We start from the raw sequence: 26,338 nt of genomic DNA on the forward strand, positions 1-26,338 counted from the left end.
TTTATGGAGTTGCTAAAATGCATAATGAAAATGTGTCAGCAATTGAAGGGTTAAATTTGGCCGGGTTGCCTGACCCGCCTCCTCATTTGCATTTGGCTCCACTTGTAGTACTTGTCGCCAAATACGTCTACTCGTACTATTAGTGAACACTGTTCAGCTCAACAAGTAGTTCTAGTAACCACTTTTAAATTCACTAGCGTTACAAAAGCGTCTCCTAGTAAAGTAGTTTTTGCCCTACCAGTCATACATGTGACACTTTTTGCTTCACTACTTACTAGCCACTACTAATTTGCGCATGGTCACGAGTCAAACAAAATCGAGTACTGGTACTCAAAAAAGTAGTACTAGTAGAGCAGAACACGGCCGCCACCTGGAGCTGAACACGCCCAAAACGATGGCGATGTCAGTGGATTTCAAGAAGCAACCCCCAACACTGCCCCCCTTCACCATCAGACGAAGCCCTGTGAGTGCTGCAGACAACAACCACCAGACACAAGAACAGTTTCTGACCCTCTGCCATAACTCTGACATAACTCTACAAACTGTGAGCCATTTTGACTGTTCATGACAGTTTTGCACAGCACTCTTTTCCCTCTTCGCACTTTCGGTTGAGACTTTGTGCTGTATATTGCATACAGGTGTGTATATATTGTAAATATCCATTGTTGCATGCTATTCTTAATGCGTGATACCTTACTGCAATTATTGAGAGTCACCATCAGCCAAAAAATAATTCCTGTATCACTCGTTGTTATACTGGCCATTACAGCTGTTTCTGATATTGATCGTGAAGAATTACAAAAATGGATAATCAAGCCTGAATCGATTTCAGTTTTATGGTGAAAAATATCAGTCACTGAAGCATTTAAAGCAGGCTTAACTAACAAGTTTGTTAATAAGAAAACAAAATTAACCCATGCATCATCTTGGCAAAACATTAGTGGCTGCATTTCAACACGTGCCTTAGTGCAATGGTTATCAGAATTGTTGAGACTGATTTGAGGAGTGATTTCTTTGTTGATGCACGGAGATGGTTCTCTTCCTCCCGCTGTCCATATCTTTGTCGCCATTATTGTAATGGACAACATACTGTTCACAGTTTTGCAACTGACACATTGTGGACTGATGGAGTGCCATTCCATCCCATGCATTACTCAACCCCAACCTGTTTTTCTTTTACATGACACACTGACCATGGCCACAAGAATAAAATATAGAATTAAGTATATTCCATTTTATATTCAGTATAAAGAAAGGATAACAAAAAAGAACAATAACAAATACTCAATCTATCTATTTTATTTATGTTTATGTTTTGCTGTATTGTGACAGAAACTGTCATTTATAAGCAGTTTACAAGCTGGAAATGTGTTTCAGAGGGTTTTTTTGTAACAACAGTAGAAGTGGTGTCATTCCTTTCACATGTATGTTTAATGTGGGCGTCCCAATAGCAGTAATTAATGTGTTCATGACAGTAGATACGATGTAACCTGAAATGAGTAGCACATACTGATATTGTTTTTATAGTCGCATCCGCCATTAACTGCAGTTAAGACGGGATTGTATAAGGAGCATTTGACCATGTTGGTCAGGCATCGCTGTTAATAAGACAACATTGCTGTCAATTCAGAATGGGACGAAAAGGGTCACTCAACAACTGTCAAATAGAAAATGCCTTGGGTTTGAGAATGTGTTGAATCTGTTTAAAAAAGTAAAAGAAAAATGTTGTGATTTAATATCTGCCAGTAATCATTGATCAGTTAATTGTTTACATTTCAACCTCAAATTTGGTATACTGGCTACATTCCAATGTTCTGATGAAATCGGACAAGAGACACTCCGATGGGATTGGTATCTTTCGTTTTTTCTAATATGTGTAACCCCTGTGACGAGACCCTCACTGCACGACAAGGACAAGATGATGTCTGTCATCTCCGTCTGCCCGTTGGACTACAAATTGGCCGTAAAATGGCTAATGAACTCTGCAGTGATGTAAACTAGCATAGGCAGGCCAGACACTAGAGTCGCCATGGCAACAGGATCCACAAACATGGGGAATGTTTACTTTCTTTTGTTTATATAATTACTTTTTCGTCCTAGCAACGGAATGTTGTATAACTGTGTCTGAAATACCTCAGTATATGCTTACCGTCTGCACCGGATGGATACACAAACTGCCTGGAGTGAAACAGTCTGACATTGGTGCCAATCACACTGTGAATTTAGCTTCATTTCAACAACAGAGACACCTGTGATCCTAAATCGACCAGAAATGAGTGCTTGTGTGTGGCTGTGCGTGTGTGTGCCAGACACAGTTACTATCGTGAGTGTTAACAGACCCAAACCCATTGCACCTGAAATTTGATGAAATGGCTACAGCACACCAGTGATTTGCTTTGATTATATGTCATATTAGGCATTCTCTGTTTTTAGGATGACTATTTTTCCATGAGTAACATCTGACATGTATTTTCAGTTCACTCATGCAGAGAAACTATGCAACATGAAAAACATGGGATGACGAGGCCATTTCAAACACTATGAACCTTTTTAGTTCTGAGAAGGATTTGCTGGAACAATTTCAAGAGCCATCCTCTTCTCATATTATGTGGGAGATTCTTGACATCAACGCTGCTTTACAGGCGCACTTGTAACAAAGTCAGACGGGTGAGGCGGGGAGCAGGGAGGAGACTAAAGGTCAAGTCCAACAAAATTAATAACAAAACTAACCGAATACACTCAACTTCTGCACTAGAAGGAGGCTGGTAAACAAAGAACAAAAAACGCTATGTACAGCCAGGCGGACGCAGCACCGATAGGCGAGAGCTTGCAATGATTTTTTTATTTTTTTATTTTTTCAACAACTAAAAAACTTTCTTCAGACCACGTGTTCAAAATTGATGTCGGGACAACCATGAAAATAGAGCCTTAACTTCAGTTTCAAGGTTCAGATTTTTAATAACATAAGGCAATTACGATAGATGGGTAAGTCTCGGGATGACACACAAAGGTACAAAACACAGTAACAGAGCTTGGTCCTCAGATGGGTGCACAGGCTGTGGAGAAACTCAAATAAATGAAAGGCAGCCGAATAAAAAAAAAATGTGTACATGTGTTGTCATAACGAGGGATGCACCCAAAATTTAACTTCTCAGGGAAAAAAGGGTATTTTTACCATTGAAACAATGATGCTGAAACTGGAAATTGTGATGACGCAACCAAAACCACAATCAATGTGCGACCCTCTGTATACAGCCAACAGGTGTGTGGCGTGGTGAAAGACTGACAAATTCTGGAATGTAAGATCTGCAATGCTGTAATTACAAGAGCGCGTGCATCTGGAAATCAGTTCACTTATTCTAGCACTTATTAAACCCTGGAATTGTCAAATTCAAACAGCACTGCTCGCAAACTCCCCATGACAGTGAAATCACAGCAGTGGGTGTTATAAAGCATGATCTCTATTCTTGCCGCTGTTTAACCACTAACAACAGAGACCCAACACATCCTCACTCCTATGGTGTAACATAATGACATAGGGAAGTGGACTTTTGCCTCCTATGCTGATGCCCAAGGTAGGCTTTGGCATTACATGATGACACATTAGGCCTTCAAGTGAAGCACACATAATCCTGAAGCCTCAATGCGTTTAACTCATGTTGATCCCAACACTGTCACGATGGAGGAGAGCCAAGTATACTGCGTTCCAAATTATTATGCAAATGATGTTTTTGTTTGATTTTCCAAAATACTTGCAAATAACGATCAACATAATTTTCAAGTCATTAGCTGTCGAAATTTATTTCAAATGTTATTGAACAAAACTCCTAATGAAAACAGTATTTAAAAAATAAATAAAAAACTTAAAATGCACTGTTCCAAATTATTATGCACTACATAGTTTCAAGACATTTTCTAGTTTGTGAGCTCTATTTTCAGTTCTTTACAAACGAGGTTCTCATCCACCCCCGGGACCGAGGAGCTTACGAACAACCTCGGTGACTTCGGCCCGGGTGATGAGAGAGTCGTCTGAGTCCTCAGTCCCCGCTTCCTGAATGGAAGACGTGACGGCGGGATTGAGGAGACTCTCGAAGTATTCTTTCCACTGCCCGACAACATCACCAGTCGAGGTCAGCAGTCTCCCCGCCGCACTGTAAACAGTACTGGTGAAACACTGCTTCCCCCTTCTGAGGCGACGGACGGTTTGCCAGAATTTCTTCGAGGCTGACCAATAGTCCTCCTCAATGGCCTCTCCGAACTCCTCCCAGACCCGAGTTTTTGCCTCCAAGACTGCACGGGAAGCGGCACGCTTGGCCTGTCAGTACACGTCTGCTGCCTCGGGAGTCCCACAGGCCATCAAGACCCGATAGGACTCCTTCTTCAGCCTGACGGCATCCCTTACTTTCGGTGTCCACCACCGGGTTCGGGGATTGCTGACACGACAGGCACCAGACTCCATGACACCACAGAAACTCTCCCGCAGGTGGGAGTTAAAGACGCCACTGACAGCGGTTTCCGCCAGGCGTTCCCAGCAGACCCTGACAATACGTTTGGGCCTGCCCGGCCTGACCGGCTTCCTCCCCTGCCAGCGGATCACACTCACCACCAGGTGGTGATCGGTCGACAACTGTGCCCCTCTTTTCACCCGAGTGTCCGAGACACGTGGCCGAAGGTCAGATGACACGATCATAAAGTCTATCGTAGACTTCCGGCCAAGGGTGTCCTGGTGCCATGAGCACTTATGGACACCCTTGTGCTCAAACATGGTGATCGTTATGGACTGTGGGTGGCACAGAAATCCAGCAGTAGAACACCGCTCAGGTTCAGATCGGGTAGGCCGTTCTTCCCAATCACGCCCCTCCAAGTCTTGCTGTCATTGCCTACGTGGGCGTTGAAGTCTCCCAGAAGAACAATGGAGTCCCCGGTTGGGGCACTGTCAAGTACCCCTCCCAGTGACTCCAAGAAAGCCGGGTAGTCTGCACTGCTGTTCGGCCCGTAAGCTGCGACCGCTGTGAGACACCTGTCCCCAACCCGCAGGCGTAGAGACGCGACCCTCTCGTTCACCCGGGTAAACGAAGCTGCAGAGCTGCGGGGCTATGAGCAAGCCTACGCCAGCCCGCCGCCTCTCCCCACAGACAACTCCAGAAAAGTAGAGGGTCCAGCCTTTCTCGAGGAGTTGGGTTCCAGAGCCCAGGCTGTGCGTGGAGGAGAGCCCGACTATATCTAGCCGGTACCTCTCAACCTCCTGCACAAGCTCAGGCTCTTTCCCCCCCAGCGAAGTGACATTCCATGTTCCAAGAGCCAGAGAATGTCCACACGAACCAGGTCGTCGGGTACCCCGCCCTCGACTGCCACCTAGTTCTCTTTGCACCCAACCCCTATGACTCCCTCTGTGGGTGGTGGGTCCGCAGGAGGGATGGCCCATCTCGTTCATTCGGGCTTGGCCCGGCCGGGCCCCATGGGCAGAGGCCCGGCCACCAGGCGCTCGCATTCGAGCCCCAACCCCAGGCCTGGCTCCAGGGTGGGGCCCCGGCTGTGCCATGCCGGGCGACGTCACGGTCCTTGATGTTGTTGTTTTCATCGGGGCTTCTGAACTGCTCTTAGTCTGACCCGTCACCTAGGACCTGTTTGCCATGGGATACCCTACCAGGGGCATATCGCCCCCGACAACATAGCTCCTAGGATCATTCAAGGTACACAAACTCCCCCATCACGATAAGGTTGCAGTTCCAGGGAGAGTTGCATCAAATATTTTGGAAAATCAAACAAAAACATCATTTGCATAATAATTTGGAACGCAGTGTAAGGGGTTAATTATTGCAAGTAACATCCTATGTAATTCAGTGGAGAGCGCAATCTACACACCGTCTGGAATACTACATGGTAAGGAAAATCGTTTTTACTACACTAAAATGCCTATACATCGACATGTAACGCTGAAGGTTGCTTTTGTCATTATTACAGGATGTAAAAGTCCACGTAGTGACAGTGAGGGACCAGTTCTTCTAACATGTCTACAGCAGAATTTCCTTTAATTGCCGTGTAGAGAAGAATGACGAGCACACTGTTTTTTTTAGAATCTGAGACCCTTTGATCATAATCATACTTGATCCAAGCAGTAATGGTCATATTTGGACGTCACGTTTCAAATGAGAACAATCGCAAACCACTGTTTTAACACAGCTGTCAGGGGCATTGGAGGTCCTTAATAACACAACATGTTTACGCCACGATTAAAGTTTGACAGACGAGCTTCAACAAACGAACGGTGATGATTTTGTAAATACGCATCACAGTTTGCCGGTTAGCCCATAATGCAATTTGGTTAACCCTTTTGAGCTCTATCACTTTCTGCATATAATTACTTGGACGATGTCTTGCCTTTTGAAACGTGAAAGCTACCGTAGCTTTATCCATACTTTCAACTGCCTGGTGCAAGAGTTGATCTCAACACTGGATGGGAGAATTTTTTACGAGTCGTACTCCACTATTTGGCTTTGAAGACTCTTCACCGCCTGCTCGTCGAATTCTTCTCATTCTTGGTCACGGTCAGCTCAAACCTGATCCTGCCAAAATCAAGGCTGTAGTAGACTGGCAAACTCCCCACTCCCGCAAACAACTTCAACAGTTCCTGGGGTTTGCAAAATTCTACAGAGGCTTTATAAGGAATTACAGCTGTGTCGTTTTCCTCTAACCTCTCTAACCTCAATCAAGAGATCTTTCCTGTGGACTCCAGAAGCAGACGCTGCCTTCCACAGACTCATGCAACTGTTCTCCTCGGCTCCCATCCTCATTCACTCAGACTCTTCTCGTCAGTTCATCGTTGAGGTCCACGCTTCCGACACCGGCATCGGTACTGTCCTCTCCCAACGTTCCACCCTGGACAACAAGATCCACCCCTGCGCCTTCTACTCCCGGAAGTTGACCCCAGCTGAGCAGAACTACGATGTGGGCAACAAGGAACTCCTGGCTGTGGTAGCGGCGCTACAGGAGTGGATACACTGATTGGAGGGTTCCTCTGGCATCTTTCTTGTCCTCACAGATCACAAGAACCTGCTATACTTCAAGACAGCCAAGGGAATCAATGCACGCCCGGCTTGTTGGGCTCTCTTCCTGCGTCATTTCCAATTCTCCATCTCTTACCGCCCAGGCTCCAAGAACACCAAACCCAATGCCCTCTCCCACCTTTACGACCACCACCAACCCCATCCTGAGACAATCCTACCCAACTTATGCTTCATCGGCGCAGCCATGTGGGACATTGAGATGGCGGATACCACCCCCAGTCTAACGGTCAGTCTGAGAGAACTAACCAGGCCCTCGAAGCCTCCCTTCGTTGCATACCACCGGGACAGAAGGTTTGGCTCTCCACCCTGGACATTCTTCTACAGGTCGAATCTCGAAAACTAGCTCCCAAATACATCGGCCCTTTCGAAATCGAGACCATCATCAATCCCTGAGCCGTCCGCCTCAAGCTACCAGATTCCTTAAAGAGCCATCCCACCTCCCATGTCTACCTCCTCAAGCCTGTCTCCTCCAGCCCTCTCCACTCCTCAGATGATTCTCCTCCTCCTCTTCTCATTGATGACCACCCCGCCGTGTCCACAAGATCCTCAACTTCCGCGGCCATGGCTTTCAGTACCTGGTCGACTGGGAGGGATACGGGCCGGAAGAACCTTCCTGGATTCCTCTGTCTTCCATCTTGGACCAAAGACCTCTCCATGACTTCTACCTGGAGTACCCACCCCACAAGGCCAGGTGGCGCATCTTGTGGGGGGGGACACAGACACACACTTGTACTTGATCCTGCAATCTATCCGTTTAAACATCGGTCAGAAGACAATCGGCGTCAGCTCGTCACATGTTCATCTTGGTATGATCCTCCGCATTCGTCCCGACAGCCTGAATAGTTCAACTCAGAACCTTGGACATTTTGCCAAGCACTTTCATTTCGTGAGTTTTATTGACTGATCTCCATTTTGTATATTCCAGTGTGCCTGTGTCTGTGACCCTGGTCCCTCTTCCCCTTATACTGTGGACTTGTTTCGTTTTCTTCGACTTACTACGCGCTCACAGATGCTATTGACTCATTCAACCCTTTCTGTTTTTGGCTTTGGACTTTGTCGCCATCTCGTGTTGTGTTTTCGTATTGCATTTAGTTTCTTTTCTCGGCTCCCTTGGTTATTTTATAGTAGAGTGTACCTGTGTTATGTCTGTATTTGTTAGATCCTCCTTCTAGAGTATAAGTAAAGTACATTTTTGTTTTCTGTTAGATCTTTTTGTTCTTTGTTTCTGGTCTTGGTTAACTCCTTTACTGAGAGTAAGTAACAGAAGTGAGTTTAATTATACTGCTGAACTCAAACTCCGGTCTCTGTCTGCTGCATGTGAGTCTCCCGTCTACATTCATTACAACTCAGATGGAGTCAAAATCGGAAGTGACTGTGCTGTTATAATCCAAACTGGCCTCCAGACATGCTACCTAATGCCAGCTAGCACTTGGTCTGAACAAGAACACAGAACAAAACTGTAGTTCCGTTATTTATATTCAAATGAAACATCTGCTGTGACAGCAGAGCAGATGAATTGACCACTAATTGTTGTAAATAATTTACCATGGCCCTGGTGTATCTCCACATCTCTGGTCTCAAGAGCCAGGAAAAAAATATTATGGTCTGTCCTCAGACAGTTGTGTGTCTAGTTCCTCTGATTAAAACATTTGTCAGGTGTAAACCCTCTGTCCAGTCATCATTGATTAACCCGGCCCTTCAGGTTATATTCGTGGGCCGACGCTAGCACAGCACGTATTTTAAAATGTCAGGTTTTTTTTTTTCTCTGCAATCCCAAGACCTGATGTTTGCTAAGAGAATCATGAAACTGTGTACATTACGGCAAGTGACTTGATAATGCATGTAAGAGTGATAATGCTTATTTAGCAGTTGTTCCCATTAGTGGGGAGAAATTATTGCTTTCGTCTGCAAAATCTCAAGGACAGTTGCGCTAAAGTTGCATTAAATAGTTAGATTTGAGCACAAAATAATCCTCTAAGGACTGACAAGTGCTATTTGTGTGGGGGTGCGGTGCATTGCGGCGGAGATAAAGGAGACTTTTTACTGATATCTGAATCTGATTATGTCAAAGAAATAAAATGGACTTATGGGCCACTGTATAACCATGATCAGTGTCTCTTTGATTTGATGTGTCACTTGGTATTATTATTATTATGAATGTATTATTTTTTAAAAGCTCAAATCAGTCTGATGACTGACTTAATGGAAACTAAAAAGTATTCACGCAAAATTTTTTATGTCATATCTGCTAAAGGTCTCCTGATAAAGAATTTGAGTTCTCGGACATTAAAAAATGGTAGTGCATGAGTAATCAAGGAGTTGAAGAGGCCAGGATGAGGATCAGCACCTCCAAGTCTGAGGCCAAGGTTCTTGACCGGAACAAGGTGGTTTGCTTTCTCCGGGTCGGTCGAGTTCTTGCCCCAAGTGGTGGAGTTTAAGTATCTCGGGGTCTTGTTCTCAAGTGAGGGAAAAGGAGAGCGTGAGATTGATAGACGGGTTGGTGCAGCGGCAGCAGTGATGCGGTCACTGTATCGGACCGTCGTGGTGAAGAGGGAGCTGAGTCACAAGACGAAGCTCTCGATTTACCGATCGATCTACGTTCCCACCCTCACCTATGGTCACGAGCTTTGGGTAATGACCCAAAGGATGAGATCGCTGATACAAGCGGATGAGATGACTTTCCTCCGCAAGGTGGCCTTAGATAGAGGGCGAGGAGTTCTGTCATCCGGGAGGAGCTTGGGGTCGAGCCGCTGCTCCTGCACATCGAGAGGAACCAGTTGAGGTGGCTCGTGCATCTGATCTGGATGCCCCCTGGACGCCTCCCTGGGGAGGTGTTCCGGGCATGTCCTACTGTGAGGAGACCCCGGGGAAGACCCAGGACTCGCTGGAGAGATGATGTCTCCGGTTTGACCTGGGAACGCCCCGGGAGGAGCTGGAGGAGGTTTGTGCGGATCGAGAAGTTTGGGCTTCCTTGCTCCGAATGCTGCCTCCGCGACCCAACTCTGCATTAACGGCAGAAGAAGGCGAATGCGAGGCGATGACAAATCAACTGAATACAGTAAGAAGAGAAGATTTGAAATCCATTTTTTTTTATTGGTGAACTGTGCTTCATAAATGAAATGCAAAAGTAAAGGTCAAGCACATCCGCAAACCAGTTTGGCCAGGTATTATTAAAAATGTGAAACAAATACAACAATACAGTTAAATAAATAAAATAAGGCTGTTTTCAAAAATGTAACACAAATACAGCGATTCAGTTAAATAAATAAAACTCTGAAATAAAATAAGGCTGTCTCACTTAAGTTTAATATAGCAATTCAAAAATGAATCATGGAAGTATAACACACCTCTAAATGAGGCAAAATGAAGAACCGTTGATACTCATAATTAATTGCAATACATTTTTTAACGTGTTAAATTGCGGCATAATTAATTATTTAGCTATTAGCTTTCATGTCATTTCATTGTTAGCATTGCTCAATTCATTTATTTGTATGTGTTTTTTTTCATTCTTATTTCATCATGATAAAATATTGGGTTTGGCATGACTGTAAAAATAAAAGAATACATATCAAATGACTGCTACATATTGTCTTGTTTCCTGATCAAGAGGTGTCATGGAAGCGTGGCATCAAGGTCGAGAAGAACAGAAGAAAGAGCGTAGCAGGAGTCAGCAGAGACTCTGCGGGTGAATGGTTCAAAACAAAGCAGTCCAATTGCAGATCACTGTGGTATTTACATGATAATAAATGCCATTCACAATACGTGAAACACACAAACAAACAAACCCTTGTGTTGGTGCCGCTTCATCGATTTGCTGGCCCAGATAACACATTTCATATCCGCCACCATATTCAGCTTTCTTACCTGCCGTTGTGTAAGGACCAAAGAAACAATCCATAAGAACATATAATCCACAGTTACATTTTCATTTTTTCAGAAAGTCGACTTAAAAACAACAACAAAATTCTAATAATAATAATAATATATTTTGACAAATGTTAGCTGACTCAAGCAGCATTTTAATGTATCATTTTAATTTTATATATTATTATCTTAATATGATAATAATAATATAATAAACTCCTGTTAAAGTATAATAACAACAACAACAACAACAATATGTTATACTTGCAGCTTCAAGCAGAATTTTGTGATAGGACCGATAATTATGTACCATATGGAGTTAGTAAATGCTATACACTACCAAGTGAATAATACTTGTAGTCAAAATAGGGGTGCCGAGTCTTTCTATTCTGTCCAGCCTTGTCATCCATCCACCTTACAATGGTGCATTGCAAACTGAGCCACATTCAGTATGTCATCTCACTCCAAAACAGTAGTCATTTTTAAATTTGGGTTTTTACCTGTTTTGAACCCATTTATTTGGCACTGTATTTAGTTTGAAGCCATTTACTAAATGGTGAGCTAAAGCATAATGGCCTTCAAGTCTCAATAAAGTGATCTTTGAGGGCATCATAACTCGTCCACTAATCTTGGCAGCCCAATTGCTGTGGCAAGAAAGTTTCCGACATCCCCACGCACAAAGAACACCTACATTCTCATTTGTCATTGATTCACGAGAAGACCTCCAACAGGTCAACGGGCATGTTGTGCTCACAGCTCAACACAATGCGGCCATCGGTGCCCATGCCCTTCAGTAATGAGAGCAAATTCACACTGGCCACATGTCCCTGAGTGTCTGGTGATACCAGTGTTCTGCGGCCTGCAAAATGATCCTGCATGGTGGCTCAGTGATGACCACATGAGGCAGTGATACGTACTGATAGTAAGTACTAAAATGAGATCTTCAGACCCGCTGTCGGACAGTATGGGACATCCCACTGGAGAAGAGACTCACGGTCTGATCAGAGTCATCCCATGATGTTATATGGATAAGGAGTGCATGCCGACCTGAGGAGACCTAACACAACCAATTGACCCCACATTCTGAATGTCCGAATGGAATTTGCACCAAAGTTGGATCAGATCATGAGCTGATTCTTCAGCTCATTTTGAGCATCTTTCTGAATTGAGATCGCAACAGGAATAACTACAGAAGTTATCCCTTGCAGTCCTGCGTTGCATGTTGACAAGTGGCTTTCAAATGAATATAAATGGTTCCCCATGGGAATTTGTGATGCTTTAGGCAGCGCTTCACAAACATTTCCAACATGAACAAAAAAAAAAAAAAAACTTCCATCCATGTTTTATGGTTCCCAGGAAACGCCACCAACAGGGAACGTTACAATGATATGAGTGAAAGTCTACTGTGTAACGTAGAAAAGTAAAAGATGAGCGGTAGAGATCAATGAAAAAAATCTGTTTCTAATCTAAAGTGTTGAATGGGAGTAAACAAAGCAGGCTCTGCCGTTATCCATCGTTTTTTTCTGTGACTTGGTCCACGAACTCACTAGCTCCTGATGGGCACACACACATATGCGCACACACAGCCATACACTCCCCTAATCCTCCCTTAAATGTATTCCAGCAGCTGGTGATGAAATGGATACGTCTGTGTCTCATGTTTCACTGATAGGTCAGAACCACCGCTCCGGTCAGAGGAAAGAATGTGATGTCATCAACTTCTGGGGTGTAACAAGAGACCTCCCCTCAGACCATGATTTCGAAGATTAACTTTAGAAGCTGTTCAGTAAGTCATGGGTAAATAAATGTGTTAGTACCAATCAGACTTCAATCACATTTGGGGAGAAAAAGTCAGTGATGTTTTCCCTCAAAATTACTTGAAATATTGAGTGTGAAATGTAGAGGTCAGTACAATAGGTCCTTATTGTTGGCTACAATTAAATGGAACATGACACTGACAGAAGCCAAATCTACAGCTGCACCACAACAATGAATAAAAACATGAAAAAGTTAGACCAAATTAATTTTCACTCTACACTCATACGGGCAAGTTCAAATGAGCATTACCATTATAAGAATGGTTAATTTCAAGTAGCTGTGTTTAGAGAGGTGCAGGTAGTGGGTGGATGGCTGGAAGGGAGCAGGGCAGTCTGACAACACCTCCCAAATAATTGTGTTCAAAAAGGTGTATACATTTGGGCTTTGGGAAATTAGGTAACTGTCTGAAGATGTCTTTGAACAGTGAAGGCACAGCTTTTCACCGTGGGTTGAGAGACGAGACAAGTCCTGCTGTCTTCCTTTTCCTTTTTAAAATGTGGACAGAGGCTAGGATGCAAGCATTACAGGGGACTGAAAATGTTGGTAGGGATTGCTACAGCTGTGGTGGCCAGTGGAGAGACGTCAGTGAGGAGTGGCAAGACGAGGGAAGACTAATGGTCCTTTGGGATTTTGTCTTAAATCCACCTCTGAGTTTACACTGACAGACAGACAAAGAGACACATATTTTTCATTGCCATTTTTGTTTTGTACATTTGTTATACCATATGGACCACGTTTAGATGAGGATGGCACAAGTGAATGACTGGATGCGACAAACTTCCAACCTTGTGAAAACCACGTCTACATGGCAGCAGTGCGGCTTATTGCCTGGGGTGGATACGGGTGGTGTAACTAAAGTAAGAAATATAGATATATAGTAAGTGATAACTGAAGTACAAGCTATTCAGTCTGGCCTCATTAAACAGCTTTCATGTAATAGATTGTAGCTAATCGCTATTCTACTCATTTATCAAAGCAGCTGTGATGAGCGCCACTTGAACACTATAAACATGTGTGTTGTGGTTTCAGACCAGATCAGCAACAATCTAAAATCTGACTCTTTCCAAAAGAATGCAATATTGATGTTCAATCACATGTTTAAAGACATATTAGACATACAAACTATTTAGTCTGTATTAATAACATTGAATAGTGCATACAGACAGGGAAGACCAGAGCATTTAAAACAATGTTTCCTGAAGCCACAGTTACTCTTCACATCCAGGTTCTCATTAAGGAATGATATAACATCCAGTCGGGGAATGAGCCAAACCAGACTCCAGGCATGAAGCAGCCAATTTGGGTTTTCGCTCTACTGATTTTTATTTATTATTATTATTATTTTTTTTTTTACATACACTATTGGGACAGGCTATGGACAAGGGTGAATCACAAAGATATCTTGGAATCAATATTAAAGTGCAGTGAGTTCTAGTCTGTTTCATTTTGCACTGTACTGCACCCGCTGGTCATTTTCTGCATCTTGAGCCGAGTTGCCTCAGGCAAGGTTTCAAGCCACCCGTGTGCTTGATAGAGACAAACGAGACGAAAACCACCTTGACAAGCAAACTCAAGTCCGAGACCAAAGACCGGTTTGCATGTGTTCACATCTTGGATTTTTTTTATTTTTGACACACAGTCTGTCGTGTGAAGGTGCCATAAAGGGATTTAGGGTGCATTTATGCAGGCACACACAGCAGTCACAGACTGTGCAGTGGATGTAGATATTAGTGCAATCTTTTGTTGCTCGCTTTTCTGTGTGAATAGACTGGCAAATACACTTTGTTTCCTTGGGAGCAATGTCCATTAAGTCCATTTAGCCATGTATCCCATTAGTATCAAATCCCATCTGCCTGGTGGCCCTCAAGGGCTTAAATGTCTGTGTGTGTGTGTGTGTGTGTGTGTGTGTGTGTGTGTGTGTGTGTGTGTGTGTGTGTGTGTGTGTGCCTGTGTTCATAAGTTCATCCTCAGCCAAAAACTAATCAAATATCAGATTCATCAGTTCCCACCTGTCCTCCTTCCACCCATGTGTCTCTGACCTATCTGATTGGCTGCCAGGCTCCTATTCCATTCAACAATTCAACAGCGCAGATAATAAAAAGTGACCTGTCCCATCGTTGAACTGTCAACTACACCCACCTAACTAAGATGAATAGCGGGCAGGTGAAACCTTTTTTTTTTTTTCATAAGATCATGGTCTTTATTAGGTGCATTTGCATTATGTGCATGTTCAAGTAATAATTACAGAATTAAGTCATTGCCTGATTGGGTTTAATATGTAAATTTTGACCAAAAAAAATGATGAGCTGCTCTTTCATCATAAAGAGCATCAAATGTTTGTGTTGATACTGCACTGTGGTGCTACTCTGCTTATGCTAATGCAGATGCTTCATGTTCATATGTGCCGTGGCGTCTATTACAGTGCCCACCTCAAGCCTGGTATATGTACTTCATATGTACAATGACGATGAAGATTCTATTCTAATGTACGATTGATACAATGTATCAATTTTGATCATTTTCATTTTGGACGACGGAAAACATGTCCTCTCAGCACTTTTTGGAAACCATCTTGGAAAATGATGGCATAGATGTGCGTTTCCTTGTGTATGTAGCACAAATCTGGAAATGAACAGGGCGATCCAGTTCCTGAACTTGGTGACGTGGTACGAGCGGGTTGTGAGGCCGCAAATGTCAACAGCTACATCATCAGCGTATATCTTGGTGCATGCTGTTACCTGTTGGACTATGTGCTACATGCATGAAAGTCCTCACACAGCTAACCCATCACTGTGGATCTTCTAGCCCGAGTTGTTTGGCTCTTGTGGTTTAGCTTTACATTCGTGCCAGATGGTTCTTTTGACGAGACTGACGTTATGTGCAATTACCGTCAATATGGACTCAGTTACAAAGCCTCATATGGTGCAGTTGCTGTCCTCTTACAGAACCTGTGGGAGAGACAGGGGTGCCATTGGAGTGATGGAGGAATTGAAAGTAAGAGTAGGATTGCAACAGGATATGTTGATAGTGATGACTTATAGTGAGAGTAAAGATGAGTTGGGAGGAAACTTAGGGTTTGGCGGAACAAAGAGGAGACAAGAAGCATCTAGCTCAGAAGAACCAAGACAGAGTCAAGACAAAATAATAAATGTGTGTAAGAATGTGAGAGATGGAAATTGCAGGGTGTGGAAGTTCTTAACTCATAGAAGCTGACATGATTGCATTCTAAACAGTGGGGTCTTAAACAATAATGGTGTGAGAACAGAGGTCAATGTTTTTCTGTTTTTTTTTTCTTGAAAAGCAAACAACAAATGTAAAAGTGGCATTGTTAATAGGCCCCAAAAGAGTTTTTTTTATTTTTTTTTTCCACCCTTATGGGGTCCACCCTTTTCATTGTCTCTACAGCTGTAAAAAAAATCTGGAAAGCTGAAGAGACTTTCAGTCCAATACATTACACTGACGACTCATGACATTTCTAGCATAAAATACATGTGAGGTCCACTGTCATACACACATGGACATAAATAATCATTCTGTCAAAATGGGGCCTACAGTTCCCATTTCAAAATATTTTCAAATATTTGCTTTGCCGACACTGGTGGTAAATAAGTGTAATTGCAAGCTGTCGTAAAGCTTGATCTCCGGTCCCGCCCTCTATCTTGAGTTTATTTGTTTATGAAGAAAAACCAAGGCGAAAGAGTGAAAAACGTCATCACAGATGGCAATACACGCAGCACAGTCAAGCTTATATGTGCAAAGGGAATTGCAGAAACATCTACGATACAACATCAGGACGAATGGAACTCTGTGATTCAGCCAGTGAGGAGAGCCAAAGTCCAACGAGAGACTGAAGCAGCATTAAGACCAACAATAATAAAATATTGTTTTGACTGGACGTTTAAGAATGAAACAAAAGGCAAGGTTTTTACATTTACTGAATTAAAGACAGCAAACCCCTATCTTTTAGTTATGAGAAATACATTTCTCTGTAAGATGCAGCCATCCTTACGTGTCCGTCTCTTCACATGTCTGGCCAGCAGTGGCGGGCCGTGAAACAAACAGGTTCCCTTATGACTACCCACAGACCATCGTCCTGTTCGGTGGACAGTCCGCACCTGTGTCATGTCATGGACTAGAACTATGAAGTAGACCTCTGCACCTTGTTCTGGTACCTTAAAGACTTGATAAACAGTTGATCATCACGCATCCCACATCTTACAGCGCCCACAAAAAAAATCCCTCATCTTGCAAGTAAATCTGCGAACCAACTTTTAATGGTTCGCACACAGCTTCCCTTGGGCAATGTCTCTTCCTTTTTTTCCTTGCTGAACTTTCCTACCACTCTCTGGAACTGTTAAGGGCTCTAAAACGGTGACGTCTGTGCCGGGCCCTCAGTCAGCAGTGTTCGTACAGGGAGATGTCCCCTCAGGAAGTCTACAGGCAAATGGGATTCTTTGTAAACATGAGGGAATGTGGCAATTCATTTGTTGACTGGTGAGTGGTGTTATTGTTGAAGACCAACTGGGGGAGATGGTTGAGACAGTATTGCTTCTGGTTAGGGGGGAGTGTGCGGAGCAGGTCGTGCAATGTTTGATGGAACCTCTCACATTGTCCTTTGCCCTGAGGATGATAGGGTGTGTTACGGGTCTTCTGCACCTGATACAACTCTCACAGCTACCCAACAAGAGCACTTTGTAAGTTCCTCCCCTGGTTGATCCAGATCTGACGTATTTAGAAAATTCAAGTACAGACACATTAAGTAGAGACTACACCGAGGGCATAGCTGCAGTCCTCGAATCTAATTCCCATAAGTAATCACAATTTAGATTCGCTCATGCTTGATACATTGTCGATGTGGCGGTTGCTAGATGTTAACAACCAGTGTCGACGAGGTAGCAAACCCACTGGATCCTCAACAGCCAGGCTTTGCAGCAACCTTGTCCAACTATACACTCCACAGCACTGACTCAGTCCATCTGACACACCATTCACCCTCCAACCATTTCCACTGCTGTGTAACCAGTTCTCCATCGTGAAAGCTCCACATCTTTGAGCTTACTCAGCTTTGTTGTCACCAAAAGCCAACAGTTTCCCAACAGTCTCTTTCTCTAAGCCCACTTGTACCCTGTGGATGTCAGATGTCATTGATCAGTTCAGCAAGGTTGATGGTTTGCCAGGATGAGCTGTTGATCAGTGTTTGTGTCTGGCGAGCAAATATCTCTCTTCCTGTTCTGGCCTGTCTATTTGTCATGGCCTAAAACCCACCCAGAACTGTATCTTCATGGTATTTATCTAAGTCCCTTTCCAGCTCTTGACTAACCATTATATTAATTTCAAATCCCAAATACATTCTCAAATAAGATGGTTTGGACCAGAGGGATTCACCACCTGATTAATTCTCATTGTGTTTATTTCATTTAACCAAACAATACTTAGTTTTCTGATTTACAGTGCTACAATTTATTACCTGTCAGATACACAGTGACCTGTTTCGTCGAGCTCGGAGCTGCCGTACATTCAAATCGAAATGAGGTGCTCAATGAGACAGTGAGACAAAAATAAAATCATTCACTCATGGACCAAACACCTCACCACAAGACCGCAAGATTGGAAAATCATTGGACTTGGACTTGGACCGGATCTTTCAGCCTTATGCAATGCTGTCCTGAATACCCCCCGCGGATAAGATCAACATGTGACATTCATAACTCGCTGATGTTGATGAATTGTAGCACGCATTGCCATCTCTTCAATTTCCACATAAACATAATGGCCCATCAATACCGTTCTCCCTTGGACAGGGACTGATGGCATGCACCCACCCAGTGAATGCATACAATTGGGTTGATCCTCCACTACACTTGGATGGGTGACTATTTCACATGAATACATCAACAAGCCTTATAACTGGGAAAACAGAAAACACACTCTGAGTTATGCTCAACGAGATGGCAATGAACTGAAAGTGCTCGGTGGCTATTCACACTCACACACAAGGGGTAACTAAGTGGATCTATTAAAACTAAGAAGTGAGACCTTAAACTGCTCACACGTGGGTTGAATAGACAATTGGAAAGCAAACGAAGAACAGGAGAACAAAAAGCTGCAACAAAATAGGGATTCAGCGCAGGAGGAATTTAGAAAGTTCGAGGGCTTAAAGCGAGATCATGGAAGTCTTGAAAGCGGTACCTCAGTGGATAGTTGAGATCTACCATCTGGAAAACGTAGCTGGTGTTGGGTGGAATTTATCCATGGGAGGACTGATGAGATGATGAATGCCAGCGTTTGCCTGTTGAGTGGGATAGGAGAAGAGGAAATGGAAACGAGAGGGAGTAAGGAAATAGAAGCATGAGGAAGGGACGTGGAGAGAATACAAACAAAGCAAAAACAAACAGGTTAAAGTGCGGACATGACACTCCTTACCCCAACAGTGACTTTTGGGAGCATCGACTCATTGCCATGTGCTCCATCTACAAGTGGACATCACCACGTAACTGAGACCATACAAGATACAGGTGGCTTTTTTAGCAGCAGTTTGTTCACCCTTTTCTTTCCTTGTTTGTCGTGTTGCAGCAACATTTGTTTACCTTACCCTGTTTTCTAGGCTCCCTCATTGAAGAGGTGCAAGGACTTTTGGGACATGCCAAAGACCAAGCTCCTTCACACTTGAAAGACAGGAAAGCTTCAACTTTGGAAAAAAGTTGAGTGGTAAAGTGGTGGTGGGACTTTAACCCACGATTAATTAATTACAACAAAAAAGTCAAGACACGTCAGAGCTAGGATGCTGTAGCTCTGATGGAGGAATTCGCTGGGAATACACAACTTGGACTTACGGCAGGGCAGGTTTCGTTTTAAGAAACTGCCTGATGGAAGCTTTGACAAGAACGTGGTTTTGTGCTAAAAGGAATTTGCATCCCACCGAAGCACATCAAGCCTACGCTATGTGGTCGGCCACCGACCACATATGTTTCCGTCAAAGACGAGGCTTCTCCTTTGTGGAAAAAAACAGTTATTAGTGCACCACAACTGCTCTTTCAAGAGTCAGCCACCTATTTTAACAAAGCATAAAATGCATATATATTTCATCTCTGCAATAAAACAAAGCTGTGTTCAACTCAATTTGTTGACATTTTGCAAAGTGCTTTTGATTTTATTTTTTTCTGTGAAGCCATTTTCCACAAAAATAAATGTTGATTGTCAAACTCTTTATTTGCAAAAATAAAGTAACTCTTTCACTTATACTCATTCAATACACACAGAATCACAGTCAAACTTGAAGTGAACTACATAGGTGCGTTTTGAAGGATCTTCCCCAGAGGGACGAGGGTCAAGAGAGGCGGAGGAAGTGGGGCGGCGTCCGGTTCTTTAATGAGACTGTGGCTACAAAGAAAATAAATGAAGGGTCCAAATGATTTCAGTCAGCTGTTGTTTTGCTTGGTAAAGTAGCATGTACATTTTAAATTTATGTGGAACCTGGAAGGAACGAGGACCTTGAAAACTATCTCGTCTTCTGAGCTGGGTTTGTGGAGGGGTTACATTAGTAGATGCTTGAGCTCAGCATTAGCATCCGGTGACCCCTTCCTCTGTAGGTCTCTTCCATCGGTGTCCTGCACATAATGAAAGTTGAGTTCAATTACATGCCATAGTGATGAGTACTAATAAATAAAATCTGTATAGGACAGCAATGGTTAACCTAAAGCAAGTCATGTCACTATGACAGTGCTTCAATGATGTAGAATAACATTTAATAAAAAAAAATAGAATAATGCTAGAAAATGTTATTTCTACATACATAGGGAGCAGCAGTGGATGAGGAGGGGTCAGTGGCAGGTGGAGGAGATGCAGCAGCACCAGGTGAAGCGGGAGGAAGGTCCATCCTCCTCCTCCTCATCATCACCAACATCATGAGTGGATCTATCCTCCTCCTCTCCTTAATGACAGCATAGCGTGATTACATTACTGTATTGTACTAGCTATACAGAAAAAAGCAATACAGAAAGCTACATAGGTTTTTTTTTTTTTTATATTTAGCTACTATTCAGAATGTCACCACTAAATGAACGTACAAACATACCTGCTACCTTGTTGCTGCCTCTCCAGTCATGTTCGCGAAGGTCTCTCTTGGAGATGAAGGGCTCCAGAAGAGAGAGGACGGCGAAGAACGCTCACCTCACGGCACTACAGTAGAGGCCGCTGACCCTAGACCCTTCATGATGTCTCATCTGAAGTCAATCAAATCAGACACAGTAATTATTTATCCCGTCGCCATGCATACGTAGTTTCTACAGTTGCAGCAGTACATTTGTCTCATAAACTCAGTGGACATTGCGTTTAAGCGAATATAACTTCAGTAAACTTAGGTAAATAAAGGTCTCAACTCACCAGGAGCGCCACCATTGTGGTGAACTTTCCCTCCGGATAAGATTCTTCCTATTTATGTTCCGGTGAAAATTTAAAAATGCACAATTTGTGTCACTCTCGACAGGACGGCGGAAAGTCTGCATGTAAACAACCACATTTATTAGCTTCTCCTCTGCCGGGACACATCACTCGTGGAGCTGGTCTTGATTGGTCAACGCACCGCGACTGGTCGCAGTAGTTCAAAAAATTGAACTTCTGCGACTGTCGCAGTAGCCTAGCTGTGTCGTCTTGAGTAGCTGGAATCGCCATATGTAGCTCAAATCGCGTAGCGTCGCACACTCCAGTCGTGTTGCGGCCATGTTGGTCGGCGCTGATCGCCGTCAATCGTCCAACTCCATTCACTTTGTATGCAAATCAGTCGTGTCGATCGCGGAAGTCGCATTCGGTGTGAACGTACCTTTAGTTTATTCCAGATCAGCATTAGTGTAACAGCATCTAGTTGTCATTTGTCAGCATCAAAGGAGTCAAAATACATACACATTAGAGACTGGACCGAGGGCGATTCTTGAATCCATGACACCATCTAATACACAATATTACACACACAAACACATGACCATATCAGTATTGTTATGCCGTCAATGGAATGAAGAGAGTCGTCAGCGTCTTCACTGATGTTTATTGCCACCGTAGAACTGAACAGACACAGTCATTAGCATTCGCTCAGTCAAAGAACAACTTCAATTGTCACGGAAATATAACGCAAAATATAGACAAACGAACCACTTTGGTCTCCTTTGCATCAACGGCAGACTTGGATCGTGAACAGCAATTCTTCTTTGCGCAGTAAAAAATACCTACCTACAAAAAATGGATGACTGGAAACAAACTTTCTTTCGTCTTTGTCAAGCAACATCAATAAAAAACGTACTTTCCGGTAAAGACTTTCAAAATAAAATACAACAACAAACAATGCACAACCAATTAACAACGCACCCAAAACATTCACATTTACAATTGTAGACTGCAATAGAAACAAAAGTTGCCTCATCCACGGAGTCATCTGATTCATGTGTAGGCTGGTACACTGGAAAGGCCTTGACATAACATTTGGAAACATTGTCTGTATTAGTAGTTGTGATTTAACAAGACAGGGTTTATGCAAGAGTGCATAAGAGTTCATTCTGCACAGTTCACTTGCAACACTGTCATGTGTATGTCTAGCCTTAAATCTTCTGCATGCCAGTGCTGCCGTTCCATTTTACGTAGATTTATCCAATGTCTGTATGTATAGTGAAATGTCTGCTGTTGTGGCGACATGATCTTGCTCATCAAAAGTCTTTTTGCGTATTCTTGGTCCATCTAACAGGAAAATGTCTTTCTTCAGGGTGCTGGGGTTGCGTCACATGACTGTGTGTGCGTCGCGTCCACCACGGAAGCTTTTAATGCATGCAATGCACACTGCTTTTTAAGTAGTAGTGCATGTACCAAGTACCAAGCCTGTTTAAATTGCAGTAATGATAAACACGATCAACAAATGTCTTGGTAATTTTGGCAAGGGAACATGTTATGGCACTCTATATTGTGAAAGTTAACGTAGTTCCTATAACACGGTACTTAATAATGCATTAGTGCTGACACTGCTAACACGTTCAACACACTGATCCCTAACTAAGGTGTGCCGAGTTAGGAACTCTAGCTGGAGAGCAAGCAATCACTTTTTCCATCAGACAGTTTAAATAATGAGAAAAAATCTCCTCGGGACTCACCCTCCAGCTGTTTTTTTTTAGCAAAAAAGACTTTAAAGACTAATTACTTTAAACACATGTAGAAGTATTGGTTTTGTCCAAATTGGTCAAATTTATTCGTTTTTAGAATCAGAACGGTTAAGAGTGTAGCAATATGCTTCCTTAGTCTCATTGAGTTCAGTGCCTTGGGATTCTTTATGCCATTACATTCATGCACAAACTGCCCAATACAGTCAGTGCCTCTGAGCCAGAGGGAAGTGTGAATGTGACAATGTAAACAGGTATCCATAATCTTTCAGGACAACACATTCTTTTTGTTTTTCAACAAGAATATAAAGTGATTCCCTCATGGGTGGGGTGAAAAGAACTGGAACTTTACTACCCCTCTTTCCCACAGTAGTCCCTGGTGAATGCAATTCCGTTTCAATCTTCAAAACAGGTTGCACAAAGGCTGTTGACACATCCTCTTCTGGATCACCAATATCATCAAATGTGCTACTGGCATAGGTTTGTCTTGTGGTTGTTATTTGGATCAGCTATCATGGTGGAAACATTGGAAGAGTCCCAAATATGTAGCACATGCTCCCTCTTATGACCAAATGTGATTTGGCTCTTTTGGACGTCAAATGGTATTTCCACACTGTCACTGTCACTATGGAGCAGACTTCAATAGACATGTTGATGCAGGAAACAGAGGTGATGGGATAGGAAAGTTTGGTATCCAGGATAGGAACAGGCGGTCAGTCGGTTGTTGACTATGTAAAAAGGATTGAAATGGCTGTGGTCATTACTTTCTTCCAGAAGAGAGAGCAACATAGGGTGACTTACAAAAGTGGAGGTAGGAGCACACAGATGGATTACATCTTGTGTAGACTTACAGGAGATTAGTGATTGTAAAGTAGTAGTGGGTGAGAGTGTGGCCGACAGTATGGGGTGGTGGTGTGCAGGATGACCATGGTGGTGAGGAAGGTGAAGAGGGCAAAGGCAGGGAAGAAGACAAAGTGGTGGAAGCTGAAACAGGAAGTGTCTTGTGTTGCTTTCAGGGAGGGGTTGAAGCAGGCTTTGGGTGGCCAAGAAGGACTTCCAGATGACTGGACAACTATGGCTGAGGTGATCGGGGAGACAGATAGAAGAGTTCTTGGTGTGTCATCTGGAAGAAAAGTGGAAAAGGAGACTTGGTAGACAGCAGTACAGGGAGGCCCAGCAAAAGACAAAAGTAGTGGTGTCAATGGCCAAACACAGGGCCTACAAGGACTTGTATGCGAAGTTGGACAGTAAGGAGGGTGATGAGATGGGGAGGACATGGAGCAGGTGAGAGTAATCAAGGATAAAGAGGGAATGTTTTGACTGATAACAGAAGTGTGTTGGAAAGATGGAGAGTACTTTGAAGAGCTGATGAATGAGGAAAATGAGAGATTACAAAAAGTAGAAGGAGTGGTCATTGTAGAAGTGAAGAAGGGTATTGAAGAGGATGAAGAGTGGAAAGGCAGTGGACCCTGATGATATACCTGTGGAGGTGTGGAATTGTTTAGGACAGGTGGCAGTAGAGTTTTTGGCTACATTTAACTAGGTATTTTAGAGTAAGAGAATTCCTGAGTAATTGAGAAATACGCTAGTGCCCATCTTCAAGAACAAGGGAGTTGTCCAGTGTTGTGGCAACTATTGGGATAAAGTAGATGAGCCATACGATGAATTGTGGGAAATAGTGGAAAGTAGACTAAGGGCAGAAGTTAGCATATGTGAGCAACAGTTTGGCTTCATGCCAAAAAAGAGCACCACAGATGCAGTGTTTGCTTTGAGGATGTTCATGGAGAAGTACAGAGAAGGTCAGAAGGAGCTCCATTGTGCCTTTGTGGATCTGGAGAAAGCGTGCGACAGAGTGCCAAGAGAAGAGTTGTTGTATTGTATGAGGAAGTCTGGACTGGCAGAGAAGTATGTTTGAGTCGTGCACTGTCTTACATCTGCATATATGCCAGATGTAAGACAGTGGTGAGGTGTGCTGCAGGTGTAACAGAGGAGTTCAAGGTGGACGTGGGACTGCACCAAGGCTCAGCTCTGAGCTCCTTCTTGTTTGTGATGGTGATGGACAGGTTGACAGATGATGTTAGACAAGAAGCCCCTTGAACGATAATGTTTGCAGATGACATTGTGATCTGTGGTGAGACCTGGGAACAAGTGGAAGATTAGATAAAGAGGTGGAGGTATGCCTTAGAAAGAAGAGGAATGAAGGTTAGCCGCAGTAAGACGGAATACATGTGTGTGAATGAGAGGGACCCAAGTAGACAGGTGAAGTGACAGGATACAGAGATAAAAAGGTGGATGATGTTAAGTACTTAGGCTCAACTGTCCAGGACAATGCAGAGTGTGAGAAAGAGGCGAAGAAGTGGGTGCAGGCAGGATGGAACAATTGGAGAAAAGTGTCAGGTGTGATGTATCACAAAAAGATCTTGGCAAGGAGGAAAGGGAAGGTGTACAAAACGGTGGTTGGGCCAGCAATGTTGTATGGTTTGGAAACATTGGCAATGAGGAAAAGACAGGAGGCAAAGGTAGCAGGAGGAGGTAGCAGAGATGAAGATGCTGAAGTTCTCTCTGGGAGTGACCAGCATGGATAGGATCAGGAATGAGTATAAAGAGGAGATTTATGGATGTGGTAAAGGAGGACATGAAATTTGTAGGTTTGACAGGGTGAGATGGAGGAATATGACCCGCTGTGGCGACCCCTGATTGGAAAAGCCGATAGAGAATGAAGATGATTGTGAGAAAAAAGCACGAGACACTCGAAAGAAGTGTACTTTCTGACTGGGGGCCAGGATATGACAAATGCACACACAGAGACACACGCACCCATATAAGCATTCACTTTATTTTCATGGAACTGAGCCCTCACAAACAGTCTTTTCGTTCTGTTTGTGCCATATGCTACCACGTACTACTACATTAAATATGTAACCACAGCATGAATTGGACTTTTATACCAGGTTTGGAAGGGGAGGTGATTTTGGCACTGAGGACTCAGTCGATAAAGTTTGGATAAACAAGTATTAAGAGTGAGAGTGAAAGGGAGGAGTGGCTCCAGAGGGACCAACATCCGTGCCAATAAGCTGGCCAGCACAGCACTTTTGCAGATTGCTGCAGAGCTTAAGTACACAAGATGAAGCATTAGAGAGTTGCACCCACCATGCAAAGCTGATCCAGCATCTGTAAGAAATATTGTGCCTGTGAGTGTGTGTATGAGCATTAAAAGTAACCCAAACACATTGCACTGTACATGAAGATATTTGAACCCCACATCAGAAAACATTGTAGTCATGTTACAATCAATGTGACAACGTTCATATACCAAGCAAAAATATGAAAAATAATATAAATTAGCAGCATACTTTCATGCTGCTGACTTGCATGGCATCCACAAAGAACCTTACTAAAATACACGTTTAATTAAATTTCATCTGTAACAATCAAACAACCAGTCAAACA

Source organism: Synchiropus splendidus, chromosome 9 (assembly GCF_027744825.2).
Source record: "Synchiropus splendidus isolate RoL2022-P1 chromosome 9, RoL_Sspl_1.0, whole genome shotgun sequence".
NCBI lineage: Eukaryota > Metazoa > Chordata > Actinopteri > Syngnathiformes > Callionymidae > Synchiropus > Synchiropus splendidus.